The sequence below is a fragment of the Rhea pennata genome, chromosome 23 (genome assembly GCF_028389875.1).
Source record: "Rhea pennata isolate bPtePen1 chromosome 23, bPtePen1.pri, whole genome shotgun sequence".
In the NCBI taxonomy this organism is placed as follows: Eukaryota; Metazoa; Chordata; class Aves; order Rheiformes; family Rheidae; genus Rhea; species Rhea pennata.
Window position 1 is genome coordinate 4781893 of NC_084685.1, and position 14104 is coordinate 4795996.

General features: G+C 56.7%; 2 protein-coding genes across 5 annotated transcripts in view; both read left to right on the forward strand.

Annotated features, from left to right (window-relative positions):
• The window catches only part of AHDC1 (AT-hook DNA binding motif containing 1), a 47235-nt gene extending 45602 nt beyond the window's left edge, over window positions 1-1633 (forward strand). For all 3 annotated transcript variants that reach the window (XM_062594058.1, XM_062594057.1, XM_062594060.1), the window contains one exon: window positions 316-1633. The gene's annotated coding sequence lies outside the window, so the exon portion shown is untranslated. The remainder of the gene's footprint in view (window positions 1-315) is intronic.
• Window positions 1634-9282: 7649 nt separating this feature from the next.
• The window catches only part of WASF2 (WASP family member 2), a 33773-nt gene continuing 28951 nt past the window's right edge, over window positions 9283-14104 (forward strand). For both annotated transcript variants that reach the window (XM_062594096.1, XM_062594100.1), the window contains exon 1: window positions 9283-9365. The gene's annotated coding sequence lies outside the window, so the exon portion shown is untranslated. The remainder of the gene's footprint in view (window positions 9366-14104) is intronic.

Below are 14104 nucleotides of genomic sequence, written 5' to 3' on the forward strand. Positions count from 1 at the left end.
TGTGTCCCAGGGTGTGCAGGGTGCTGGGTCTGAGGGTGTGCGGGGTGCTAGCTCCCAGGTGTGCAGGGTGTTGTGTCCCAGGGTGTGCGGGGTGCTGGATCCCAGGTGTGCAGGGTGCTGGGTCTGAGGGTGTGCAGGGTGCTGGCTCCCAGGCGTGCAGGGTGCTGGACCTTAGGGATGAGCAGGAGTTCCTGCTCGGAGCGGGGCCGGCATACGGAGACACGGGTTGGGGGGGGGGGTGGCGGCACCGGGGCCCCCCGCGAGCGGGCGCCGGGGCCCCCGCCGCGCTCACGCCTCTCCCGCTCTCCTCCGCAGCCTGCCGCAGCGAGCCGGAGCACCCCGCGCCGCGGCCCGCCGCCCCGGCCCGGAGAGGAGGGGGCCGCCCCGCCGCCCGCCCCGCCGCCCGCCGGCACCCGCCTCGCCCGCCGGCGCGCTCTCTCCTCCGGACACAAGCAGAGGGACTCTATTTTTAATTTTTATTTTATTAATTTTCATTTTCTGCACAAAACCAGCAATTGTAAATACTTTTGAAGAAAAGGAGGTTAAAAAAAAAAAGAAAAAGTTGGGAAAAAAAATTTAAAAAGCTGAAAATTCAAAAAAAAAAAAAAGCCACACACCTGAGGAAAGAAAAAAAAATCAAAAGTGAAATAGAGAATAAAAACATGAAGCGGCAGAGAGGCGAATATGCAGGAGAGAGAAGCAAAAACCCACCAGTATGCACTGAGAAAAATTTATTTACAGATCGATCGACAAAAAAAAAAAAAAAAAAAAGTAACAATAACCTATTTATTGTATATAATGTTTTATTATAAATCGTGTCTTGTATATTGCATTCTGTACATCTGCTGTGGTTTTGTGGTGTGCAACTTCCGCATGGGTTCATTGGGTTTCCGTTGCCTTTTTTTAATGATGATGATGATTTGAGTTTTATTTTTATTATTATTAATAAGACCGAGGCGGGTTTTTTTGGCAGTACACACCCAAAGATCCGAATTTGTAGAAAACAGAAAACAAAAAAAAAAAAAAAAAAGAGTTAAAAAAAGAGAAGATTTAAAGAAAAAAAAATTAAGCAAAGGAGAGATCGCTAGCACCCCGTCTTCACCGGGAGGGGCGGCGCGGAGGGCGGCCGGGCGCTCGCGGTGCCGGCCGCGCCGCGCGGCTGCGGCGAGCTCAGGGTGTGCGGGCGCGCGTGGGTGACGTGGGAATTTCGGCTCCTCTCCTTTCTCCCCGGCTCTCTCCTTCTTTCCTTCCGCTTCCCCCCCACCACCACCCTTTTCCTTTCTCACCCCCTTCCCCAGGGTTGGGAAACTTCTGTACAGCTTTTGTGGATTGTGCGAAAAAGCAAAAAAAAAAAAATGGTGGGAAAGGATAAAAAAATTAAAAAAAAAAAAGCAAAGAAAAATTAAAAGGGGGGGAAACAACCTGGATGAAATAGGGAAAAAAAAAAAAAAAAAAAACAAATTGCAAGGAAAGCCCACCCCAGCCGTGGCCCCCGTGCTGCCCGCCCCGGCCCTGCGCCCCCCCGGCCCCCACCGGCCCCCGCTTCTCCCCTCGACTGCTCTTTTTGTGTATTTAGGAAGGAATTTTTCATAGGCACTTTTTTTATATTAAAAGAAACCTATATATTGAGCGACGCCGCTGCTTCTTTGGCTTCTGTTTCCCTGGGGCCGGGAGATCGGCGGGGGGCCCCCCCCAGCGCCCCCCAAGCCGTTGTGTGCCCCCTCCCATCCCCGCCGGTGCAATGCGTCCCCCCCCCCCCGCACCCTGTCCCTGTGCCCCCCCCACCCCCCGGTGCATGGTGCCCCGGGCGCCCGCGGGGTGCAGAGCCGCCGCGCTCGGAGCCCCGGGGTGCTGCACTGGGGGCTGGGGAGTGGGGGGGGGGGTGCTGGGCCCTGAACCCCCCCCCCAACCCCACCGCAGGGGCAGGTGACGGGGATTCGGCGTCGTTTCCAGGCCCGGCGAGCGCAGCCGGGGGCGGAGGGGGCAGGATGGCACCCGTGGGAACGCCGGCCGGGACGTTCCCGCAGCCCCGAGCCGGGCGCAGCGCCGGCTGCGAGCGGGGTCCGGGCAGCGGCGGGGGGGGGGGACGGGACGAGCAGCCCCCTCGTCAGCGGGGCCGGCACGAGGGAGGAAGAGGGAGGAAGAGGAGCAGGGGCCGTTGCCTGGCAACCGCACAGCTGGCGGCTGACCTAGAAGATGCTGCGCACTCCTGGCACAGCTGGTGTTTACACCGCGCCGGCCCCCGGCGCCCCGCTCCGCGGCCACGTCCCCGTCCCCATCCCCGTCCCCCCCCCCCGGGGGGTGCTCGGCTCCCACCCCCTACCCCCCCCGAGCCATCCCCCCCACCCACGCACCCCACGACGCGATGGGGAAACCGAGGCGCGCCGCACCGGCTCGCTCCGGGGCGCGCGAGCAGCAGATTAATTCGCTTTTTTCCGTGTGTTTTTCCACTTTTTTTTTTTCCTCCCTTTCATTCTTCTCACTTCGTTAAAAGCGGTGGCAAAGAGGGGAAGAAATCTGTTGCGGCCTAATGAGAAATTAAGGTAAGCGGCGCGCACGAAAACGAGCGGGAGACCAAAGGCGGCCGCAGCCCCACGGGCTCCTTCCGGGGAGCTCCGGGAGATCTGAGACCGCGGCGAGGCTGAAGCAAATCCCGTTCGTAATTACCAAAAAAAAAAAAAGAAAAAAAGAAAAAAACTAAAGAAAAGTTGAGGCGCGTCTTAAGGGCGGCTCTCGAAGCTGCGCGGCGCGCACGGCCTCGCTGGAAGTGGCCACAACTTTCAACCGTGAACCCGGTTTCTTGGGGCCCAGCGTGATTATTATTATTATTATTTTTTAAGACTCAATTAGCTCTAGCAAGCGGCGTGCACCGCTCCGGAGGCTGCGGAGCCCCGTGGTTGGGCTCACTGCCGGGGGTTTATCTGCCGCCGCCACGCCGGTTTTGCCAGCAGAGGCGGCTTGGGGAAAAAAGGGAAAAAAAAAAAAAAAAAAAAAGGAGGGGGGAAGACTTGGAAATTTGTTGGGGAAACAGTCGCGTTTGGCTGTTTTGACACTTGCACAACACGCACGTATCGACGTTGCAGCAGGTCGCTCGCGTTGCCCCCGGGTGCTCTGCTGCGCGGCGCCCGGAGGGGAAGGGCCCCCGGCGTTAGCTGCTTTCTGCTGCTTTTGCCCCAAAATGGCCACGGCAGCGCCGGGCAGGGTGGCGGAGCAGGGGGGGACGCGCCGGGGGTGCGGCGGGGGCTCGGCGCCGCGATGAGCCTCGTCAGGCTGCTGCATGGCCCCGCCGGGCGCCGGGGGGGGGGGGGGAAGAAAAAAAAAAAAAAAAAAGACCCGCAGGGTTTCCCCATTTCGACTTTTTCCATTCCCTTGGAAACAAAGCAGGGATCTGCCTCTCCTCGCCCCCGGAGGAATCGCAAAGCCCCCGCCGGCCGGGCGCGGGCGGAAAGGCCGCGGCGATGCCCCGGGCCCGGGGAGCCGAGGGGGCTCTCGGCGAGCGCAGCGCTGCAGCGGGCCGCGGCACGGCCGGGGCGCCGGGGCCGGCAGGCGCGTGTGCACACGTGCGCGTGCACGCCGCGCACACGTGCGTGCACGCCTCGCGCACGCGCGTGGCTTCGGCTGCCGGGAGGACGCAGGCTCCGCGTTGAAGGGTTTTGTTTCGACGCACCCGGGGGAGACCAAACCGCGACGGGCGCCGGCGCCCCGGCGCGGGGCCGGCTCGGCCGCGGGCTGCGCCGGCGCGGGGGGCACGCGAGCGCCGCTCGGAGCCGCCTAGGAGATTCGGACGCCCCGGTCCTCCTTCAAACTAATAGCTGTGCCGCCAGGAAAATTGAAGCCATTATTCTTAGCTCGCATCCTTTATACCCACTAACTTCAACCACTTGACATGCTAATCACAAGCTAACGAGGGAGCGAGGCGATTTCCCGCGTCACAGCTGCAAGCCGGCACACGGGGCGCCCCGGGTGCAGAGCGCCCCGGCCCGCGGGGGGCCGCCCGGCCCCGCCGGGGCCCTTCCCGGCGTTTCCCCCCCGCAGCGTTGCACCGGGAGAAAGTGTTGGTGGGTTTTTTTTTTTTTTTTTTTTTGGGGGGGGGGCCTTTTTTGCCCTCCCCACCCCGGTGTCACCACCAAGCAGAGCTGGGAACGGGGGGCCCGGCAGCGGCGGGACGCTCGCGGTCCCGCGGGCGGCTTTGCAAACCTCGCGGCTTCGGGGGCCGGCGGCGCCGGGCGGGGAGGCGCGAGGCCGCCGCGGCCGGGGGCAGAGCGCTCGCAAAGGTCTCCGCTCTCCAGTAATTTCCAAAGCCGTTTTGGAGCCGGAGGAGCTGAGATCAGCAGAGCAGGGGCCAGGAAAGCTGCAGAATAAAAGCACGGGCTGTTGCGAGGGCTGCTGCTAATATTTGCTCGCGGGCGGGCAGAGCTGGGGGAGATGGGTGCCGAGCCCCACCGCGGCGGGGGGCAGCGAGGGGCAGAGTGCGGCTTGTGGCTTTTTTTTGGAGGGGGTGGGGTACGGCACAAGTGGCGGGATTTGGCTCTTTTTTTTTTTTCCAAGGGCCCAAATTGTCTGAGTTATCAGCGGCGGCAGAAGCGCTGCGCTTCCTGTCTCGGTGTGCACGCCGGCTCCTCGGGGAGGGATTAAGGGGATTATATTATTATTTGTTATCACTGAGGGGGGAGAAAAAAAAAAAAAAAAAGAAGAAGAAGAAGAAACCTCCGCTGCTGGGAACTCTGCCTAATCGGAGCAGAGATTAGCTCCCTCCTCCGCCTCCGCCCAGCCGGGCTGGCAGCCCCGAAGGGCTCCGGCGGGCACCGCTCGGCACCCCGGCCCGGGGACGTCGCCGCCGGCCGCTCGCCGCGATCGGGCGCCCCGCGGGCCGCCAGCTGCCTCGCAGCTCTCCGGAGATCAGGCCGGTTTTTCCTTTTTTTTCGCTGTTCCTAACACCGCAGCTCTTTCTGCCGGACTGGGAATCCCACAAGGACAACCTCTCTCATTATTTTTCAGCTCACCTACTCCTGCCCACAACAAACAAGTGCACATCTTGATTTTTTCCGATAAAAATCCCCTTTTCTTTTTGTTTTTTGAGCGCCCGAAGCCCGACACGGGTTCAAGCGTGGGGTGCAGGCGCGGGGCAGCCCCTATCCAATCTCGCCTCGTCTGTAGCGAGGCTGAAACCACTGACACCGATGCAAAAAGCCTGTCATTAGAGCTGGTTCTGTGCACCCTTTTGCTGATGGACCACGCTATTTTCTTTAGTCTTTTATTTACACTTTATTGCTCTTGTTTTTGCACTGGCAAGCGCTGCTGGAGTGCACAGAAATCCTTCAGATCTCGACTGGCAGCAGAGCTCTGCCTAATCATAGTCATTATCTGGAAGCAGGTAATGGGCATCTTTCCCATGTTAATTTGAAAACAGAATCCATGAGAGCAGGACACTGGGGACCGGAGCGTGCTCCTGGCGCGCCGCGGAGCCGGGGGGGGGGGGTGCGTTTGGGGACGGAGCCTGGGGGGGCTGCGGGTGCCTCGAGCCCTGAACCTGCCGCTGAACCGGCAAGGTGGGAAGGGGGCGGCGGGATCGGGGCCGGGCACGGCCCGCCGCGACGCTGACACCCCCACGGGCTCAGGGGGGTGGAGTTTTTTGGTTGTTTTTTGTTGTTTCCACCACCACCCCGCCCCGGCGAGGATGCACAGAGCGGGGCTGCTCCCCCTCCTCCCGTCGCCCCCCAAATCACCCGCCGGGACCTGGGGCACCACAGCCATCGGCTAACGAGGCCTCGCGGCTTTTATCACCGGCTCCGCGAGGGGAAGAGCACGGAGGGGAGCGGCAGGGATTTCTCCCGGGGGGCCGGGGGTGGCTGCGGTTGGGTGGTGGCGATGGGGGGGGGGGGAGGCTGGGTGGCGTCGGAGTTTCGTTTGCAGAGATACCATTAACGAGCGAGCAAAGGTTGCGGTGTCTCCATGGAGACAAGACAGCAAGCGAGACGGAGAGTGTGTGCATCTAAGGTTAGAGCTGATTAGTAAATGTCAGCGGCGCAGCAACTGCCCGCCGCGGCGCTGGCTCGGGGCCCCGGCGGGCACCGCGCGCCCCCCGGGCTCGCCGCCGCTCCCACCGCCGGGCACGCGTTCCCGCGCTCCCCCCCCTCCCCCCCCGCCCCGGCACGGCACGGCACGGCAGAGCCACGCGAGGCTTCGCTGGGCTCGGCCGCCCCGCCGGCCCGGCCCTTGCACCGGCGCGTCGCCTGCAGGGAGGCAGCCGGCGGGCGAGAGCATCCCTCTCGCAGAGAAGCAAGTGTCAGGGGGCAGCGCGGGGCGGGGGGGCACTGCAATTTCGCGGTATTACTCGGCAGCTATAAACAGAGCCTCTCGCCCAGACGGGCAGAGATAAAGGTTGCAGTGCAGATACAGATTAGGTGGTTCCCTTGAGGCTGTGACACCTTGAGATAGAAGCAGATCTTCAAGGGAACGGCTCGCTGGCAGCCTGGAAAACCTGGAGCCCAGCGGCCTCCAGCACCGCCGCGTCCTCGCCACCCCGGGGGCTCCCCCTCTCCCCGTATTCGGGGGGTGCCGAGGTGCAAAAGGGGCGAGTGACGGCTACGCACGCGCCCAGCCTGACCTCGAGGGTGCTGGAGGAGCGCCAGCCCCCAACGCCCCCTCCCCTCCGTCGGAGCAGCCGTCGGAGCAACCAGCAGCCTGCCGCAGCCGGGACGCTCGGCCCGGCCGGGCTGCAGCCCGCGGAGCAGCGCGGGACCCGCGCCCGGCGCGCGCTTCCCCCGGCCACCGCGGCAGCTAGCAGCAGCGCTCTTAAATGGATTTGCTTGCTTCCAATTGGGAAGTGACAGAAAAGCCAGTGATTTACTCACTGCAGTTTGTTTTTAAGCACGAGCACTTTGAGCTCCGAATAGATAGATGTCTGCGCCTTAACGCTGTTTATTCTGTTAGCGCCCGTTTCTTTTCCTGGCTGCTTTAGGTACAAACGAAGCCAGCACTTAGGTTTATAATCAGGCAGCGGGGGAAAAAGGTTTAATACAAGCGCGCAGACGGAGAGGCCGAGCAAAGGCGTACTGCATACCGTGTGCTGTTAATTTTTGATCAGGTATTTGCTCCTGCAGCTTGGGACAATGGAAATCTTTGTTCTCTTCCCCCTTTCCCCCTCGAGGATAGCTTTCCCCAGCAGAAGAGGATTATTGCTCCGCAGCAGCCCCTGCCCATCTCTGGGGGTTTCTGCAGAGGGTCGCCAGCATCACCCCTGCTCTGCCGAGGAGGGCGAGACCGAGGCGACGGGGAGGGGGACGGAGGCGCCCAGGGTCGCCGGAGCTCGCAGCAGCGCGGGGAGGAGAATCGGGCGCTTCTGAGCGCCGGCACGCTCGATGCGCTGCTTGTCCCGCTGCGCCCCCGCTACGGCGAGGCACCTGCCTCCGCCGGGGCCGGGCTCCCGCGGAAAGCGGAGCAGGGGCAAAACGTCCTTGCGAGACCTCGTGCTCGGCGAGGCCCCGCGGCACTGCGGCCCGCGTTGGGGTGCTAACTTGGAGCACGTGCCCCCGCCGCGCCCGCGGTCAGCCCCCGTCGTTAAATTGGGAGGCTCGTTGGTGCTGCGCCTCTGCGCCCGGGCGAGTGCGGGAGCGGGGGACACGGCGGGGAAACCGAGCCACCAGCACCCGGCGGCCTCCGCAGCCACTGCCCCAGCGCCACTGCCTGGGCCCGCACCGGTACCCCGGGGGCACGGTACCATTGGAGCTGGGTACCCCTGGTGCTGGTACCCCAGGGACACGGTACCCCCTGGCACTGGGTAACCCTGGTGCTACGTACCCCTGATACCGGGTACCTCTGGTGGTGGGTACCCCCTGGCACTGGCACCCCCAGCACTGGGTACCCCCAGCGGTGAGTACCCCTGGCCCTCGTACCCCCGGCACTGGGTACCCCTGGCGGTGAGTACCCCTGGCCCTCGTACCCCCGGCACTGAGTACCCCCGGCACTGGGTACCCCAGATGCTGGCTGGCCCCTGGTGCTGGTTTGTGGCCGACGGGCAGGGGCGAGTCCCTGGGTTTGCACCCCCAGAGCTGGTGACGGCGAGGCTCCAGCCCCGCTCGACGGCCCAGCCTTGTCCCCCTTAGCCCCCGACCCTGCTCCCTCCTCCCCACTCCCCAAAGCCCCCCATCCCTGCCCCCTAACCCTCACGCCTGCCCCATCCCTGCCCCCTAACCTCACCCCCGCCCCATCCCTGCCCCCTAATCCTCACGCCTGCCCCATCCCTGCCCCCTAACCTCACCCCTGCCCCATCCCTGCCCCCTAATCCTCACGCCTGCCCCATCCCTGCCCCCTAACCTCACCCCTGCTCCATCCCTGCCCCCTAACCTCACCCCTGCCCCCAACCTCACCCCTGCCCCATCCCTGCCCCCTAACCCTCATCCCTGCCTCCTTCCCTGCCTCCTAACACCCACCCCTGCCCCTACCCCCTCCCTGCCCCCTAACTCCCATCTCGAACCCCGACCCCTGCCCCCTAACCCCACCCCTGCCCCATCCCTGCCCCCTAACCCTCATCCCTGCCTCCTTCCCTGCCTCCTAACACCCCTCCCTGCCCCTACCCCCTCCCTGCCCCCTAACTCCCATCTCGAACCCCGACCCCTGCCCCATCCCTGCCCCCTAACCCCACCCCTGCCCCCTAACCCTCATCCCTGCCTCCTTCCCTTCCCCTACCCCCTTCCTGCCCCCTAACCCGCATCGCGACCCCCACCGCTGCCCCCTAACCCCACCGCTGCCCCATCCCTGTCGCCTGTCCCCGCCGCCCTGCCGTGACACCGCCGCTCCCCCAGGTGGAACCTTCCTGGAGGGGCGCCGACCATAGAGGCGAAAGGCCGCACCAAGGGGCAGCCCTTCTTGGGAGGCGGAGGGGGACTCCGGAAAGCAATGAGACCTTTTTCCTCCAGGATAACCTGGAAGAAAATCGTGCTCTGGAACTCACGGCCCCAGAAATGTCTTTTGAAATTCTGCCGCTGTGCGTGGCGTCGGGCTTCTCCCTGTTGCCCGGGAAATGTTTCTCTCTGTCATCCGGGGCGCCCCCCTGCTGCTCCCCCGGATGGTACTTTCTGCCCTGTTTGCTCTCTTTGCGCGGCCGGCTTGGGTGGGGCTCGTCCGCTGCTCTAGTTTCGTACGCAAGTGGCGTAGGACGGTTTTGACAGACAGAAAGGTTCAGCCAATGGTATAGCAAGAGCCTCGGCCAGCGAGCCAATGGGATAGCGGACCGGCGGCCGGGAGGAGGCGGGGCGAGGTTCAGTCAGGGCAGGGAGGGGGAGTTGTGGAATGGCGGACGGCCGGGCTGGCCCGCCCTGGTGGTAGCGAGCCGAGGGGGCCGGAGAAGGCAGCCGCGGAGTGGGGTGAGTGCGAGAGCGGGCAGCAGCGACCCCCCCAGGCCTCCTGGGCCGCCTGTTCCGCCGGGAGAGAGGAGGCGGCGCTGGGGTGGGCTGCTAGGCCCTTGCCAAATAGTGAGCTGCAGGGTGAGCTGGGCAGTGTTTCCTGCTATATAGTGAACCCCGTGCCGTGTGTGGGCCCTGGCGTCCCCGGGGAGGGGGGTCTGGCCTCAGCCTGGAGGGGGAGGGAGGCAGAAATGGCCTTATCCCGGGTTGACACTTGCCCCTCCCAGGGGCCGTGGCTCAGTGCCAGGCTGTATGTCCTGGGCTGGGGCTGGGCTGGCCGGGGTGGAGGGGGAAGGGGTGGGGGGAAGGGGGAGTCCGGCCCCAGCCTGGGGCGGGGAGGGAGGTGGATTAGGGCTAACTCAGCCCTAGGGGAACAGTGCCCTGGGCTGAGTTAAGGGAATGCGGCTGCTGAGTTGTCCCCAGGCCTTGCTGATGTCCCCTGTCCTGGGGCTGTTACAGAGGTCTGGCTTAGCTGGGGGGAGAGGGGGGGCTAGGGAGGAAGGGAGGCTGCTGGGTGCTCCCTAAGGGAGAGGAAATACTGCTTTGCTTGGGGTGGGGAACCCCTTCTTTACCAGGCTGGTTATGGCCTTTGCTCTCTGGGTTTGACATCAGTTCATCCTAATGGTGCTTGTGCAAATGTACGTGTGTGTCTTACTCGGGTAGAAAGTCTGTTGACTGCTCTTGTTGCAGTTGCCCTCATGGAGAGTTGCTGTGAAAGCATCTTCTCCCTGCTGGCTGTCTTCCTGCCCCAGGAAGTGGGTGCATCCTTCAGTATGTGTGGATATACCTGATGGATGCATGTAAGCCCTTTGACTACCAACTAACCATGCAGCTATATAAAATGTAAAACTACTTGAGATAGGGCTGTGTGAGTGCCTATGTTGGGAACTGTCTTCCCTAATATTAAATTGCTGGGCACTATCCGAAAAGAAGTTTTGGAGGGCGTAATGGCATATGGTTGGGTAGTTTGGTCAAATGTGCTGACCTGCTGGTGACCTCAGACCATGTTTCTTTCAGAGAAGAAATAAGTTGCCAGGCGATGTCCTCAGGGTTGTTCTTCAGTAGCATTTGGGCTTGTATTGGAGCTATTCCTTTGGGACACAAATAGCATATGTCCTTTGGAGAAAGGCAAGATGTTGTAGCTCCTCCCCGTTAGCTGTTATTTGACCTTAAAGACCTTCCTCTGTTAGGGTTTTTTTCTGCTGAAAACTTTGCACTTGGCCTTACTGGTTGATTTCCATTAGTAGCAGTAGATTTGAGAGCCCTCACATAGCTGGAACCACTAGTGGGACTATATGGCATCTTAATGCCAAGAGCAGGTCTGCTCAATACAGTATTAGAAAATACTAATAGTCTAAGGCTCCCAACACTGCAGATCTTGGTGAGTATGAAATCACATTAATGATGATAAGGAACTTCTAATAGGTACGCTTGCTGCAGACAAGGCCGTAATTTTTCAAACCTTTTGTAACTCTCACACTTGTACATCCTTCCCTTGAACTGTGAAATCTTGTGAGAATGGAAAAGTTGAAGGTAAAAGATATGACAAACCATATGTTTCCCTGTGGCAAAGCTGATGCAAAATGTTACCTTATGGGAAGTATTAAAGTGTGTGTGCTTGATCACGTGAAGAGGAGGAGTAGTAGTAATGTTTTCCACTAGTTCTAAATGTCTGTAGAATTGGTTTCTGTTAAGTGCTACTGGAATTAAATGCTGTGTTGCAACACTTCTCATTAGGAACCCTGACTGGTCTTTTAGTGACCTTGAGTGGATTTTTGTCATAGAAGCTAATACAGAGTTTAATCCAAAACTTAGTTAAAAACAAACTAAAGCTAACATCTACCAACTAAAAACATAGACAATATGTTGATAGAGTGGCTTTGAAAATCCACTTGTGCTCATAGCCAAGGATGAGCTTTATCTGGCAAGTGGGGTGAAGTCGGTCAGATGCTTCACAGTTCTGTGCTATTTTTTTTAAGGAGTGTGCTTGAACATACAGGGTTTGATTGAAACAACTTGGCCCTAGTCTTCGAGGCCCACCTAATTCAAATTGGTGTACAAGCTACAGTGGGCAGTGTTGCACCTGAGCAGGCTGGTGACAGCAGGGATTGAACCCAGAGCCTCTAGTTTTGAAAGCACCAATTGCTGCTTGGTTAAAAGACTCCCTTCAGTTAGGGGGCAGAGGAGGAGTATCAGCTCCCTGTGTAGCCCAGGTGAATCAAGGTGAAGTTTTGCTATACGTAATAAGCGATGGTTGTAAGAGCGTAATCTTCCAAGGGTGAGCTGAATGTAAACTTCTTCCCAAAGTGCATGTTTTCACTGCTTTTTTTTTAAAAAAAGTTGATTGTTTATTTTGTAGCAGATTCAAGAAGTAAATGTCCCAAATACTTTTTTTGTTTTTTTGAGTGGTATCTTCTGGTGGCTCATGCCTGTTAGTCTCCTTCCTCTTCAAAGCAATGGAGATAAGCCTTTCCAAACTCTCTGCTGATGAGTTTTTCCAAGCTGCCACATAGTGATGTTAGCAAGAGCCCTGATGTGCACTGTTCTCACCCCCAGCCTCACAAAATCAGAAGTGCAGGGATGAAATGAAAGTCTTTTATTACCTGATCTTAGGCTGTAGGCTTGCCACTGTTTCTCACTTCAGCTTCTGTCTGCTGTACATTCCTAACAAATCTTTCAAGTTCTGGCTTTGTGAAACTATGCTATGGGGAGAATGCAGGACAAGGGTTTAGGGAAAAAAGAAATATGGTGTGTTTATAACTACTGTTTTGTATGTGCCCTATTTGAAATGTGGTGTTAAAACTTAAACTATGGCTTACTGAAGAAAGACAGAAGCCTAGAACTGTAACTTCCTTTTCTTTAGGGATGTCACTGCTGGAGTTTGAAGTAATCAGTTAATAATAAAGTGATGGTGTCATTTCTTTTTTTTGTTTGTTTGTTTTTAGCAGAATATAAGACTTCTCCTCCTCAGAATAATATAACATACTGAACAGAAATGGTGTATTTTTGAGTTACTGTTCAGAATGTATTTGTGAGCAGCAATTCATTTTAAAAAATCATATAACCTTTATTAAAACTAGCAACCCATTTCCTCAGCATGCTTTGAATGTATTTCATTCTTCAGGGCTGGTCTAGGAAAAGTTGATTTCATTCACAAAGCTTAGATAATCTTGTAGCGTGGGTGGAGGGGTTAAAACTTTTCAGTGATTGCCTCATATGCATATAGTTATATTGGTAAATCCATCTCCTGATTATTATTTTTTTTGGAGATGGAAGAACAAAGAAGGTTGTGGGGATTAATGTTTCCACAAAAAATAGGTTAGTCTTTTTTGACAGACTAATAAGAAAGATTTCAACAAGTGTAAGACTCATCTTTAATCTTCCAAGATAGCTTCTCTCTATGGATATTCTGGACTCAAACATCTAACAATTTTAAATGTAAGGTTTATATTTTGCCTGTGCTATATTTAACAATAATACTTTAGCCCTTGGTCGTTAGGCTGAGCAAAACACATTGCTGTGTATGCTGCACGAGTCAGAAGAAAAGGTTGAATGATAGTTTTAGGTGCTTGCATATATACGTCATGTATAAACTTCCTGCTGTCTTCATATGGAATGGGGTGTGAGGACTCTGCAAAAACCATGCATTGCCAAAAGTTTCTCTCAAGGGTTAAAGTGGCCCAAACCAGCCACTGTCTGATGGCTCCATACCAAATTTGTTCCTTTATCTAGTTTGTAAAATAATGCTGTAGGGGTGTAAAATGCACACGAGGCAAACTAGAAATGAAATCGTGTTTCTCTGATGCTTTCACTGTGCGGAAATTTAGGAAAGCCTAGTACAACTGTTCTTCCCAACAGAACAGTTCCCTGTCCTATGATGTTTTACTGTTTTCAGCAGCACTCTTGCTTTTAATGGAGTTTGTAGTAAGAAATTGTGTACTTATATTGAATATTTATTCTTGCTGTGCAGGAATAAATATTTGTATGATCAGGCCCTTAGTTATGACAAATTAACATTAATTTAAATATTTTAGGTATTTATAAACACAGGATTTAAGAAAAAAGTCATAGAAATGGTTTATGGGTAATAAGCAAATGACTGCTGAGAACAGAACCAGCTTGTTGAGATTTACTTCCTTTGTATTTTTGTAACTGTTTAATAAAAATGCTGTGTGTTTTCTTTTCGAAGAGGGTGTGCTACTTGCACTGCTGCTCAGGCTTTGCTGTAAAGGCCATGCTAATAAGAGCTTCTGTAGAAGGTTATCAGGTTCAGGTTTGATTCAGATTTACATAAGATTAGTTTTCCTACCTGAAGACTTGTAGGATTTCTTTGTTCCGGGGGCGGCAGGGGGGGGAGAGGGGCAGAAAAGGGGGTGGTCCCCTCCCAGAGGAGGTGAAACATGAACTTCCATCTTATTTTGTTGAGCGAGCAGTGCAGAGGGCAGTACATAGCATTAATTACATTCTCAAATCCAAAACTTGCTTTTGCGGTAGCATAGTAATAGGACTGAGAAATAGTACCTCAAGATCCTTCCCTATTTCTTGAAATCACAGTAAAGCTTTCTGGTATTATGTCGCTGCTCAAGAAGCAGTGGAGCACAGATTCGTGGGCATCTGCCAGGGACTTTGTTGAAGAAGTTTTTTAGGGGGTCTAGGAGTCCCTGTTGGTCATAAGGCTGGTGGTAAGCAGTAGTGCTCAC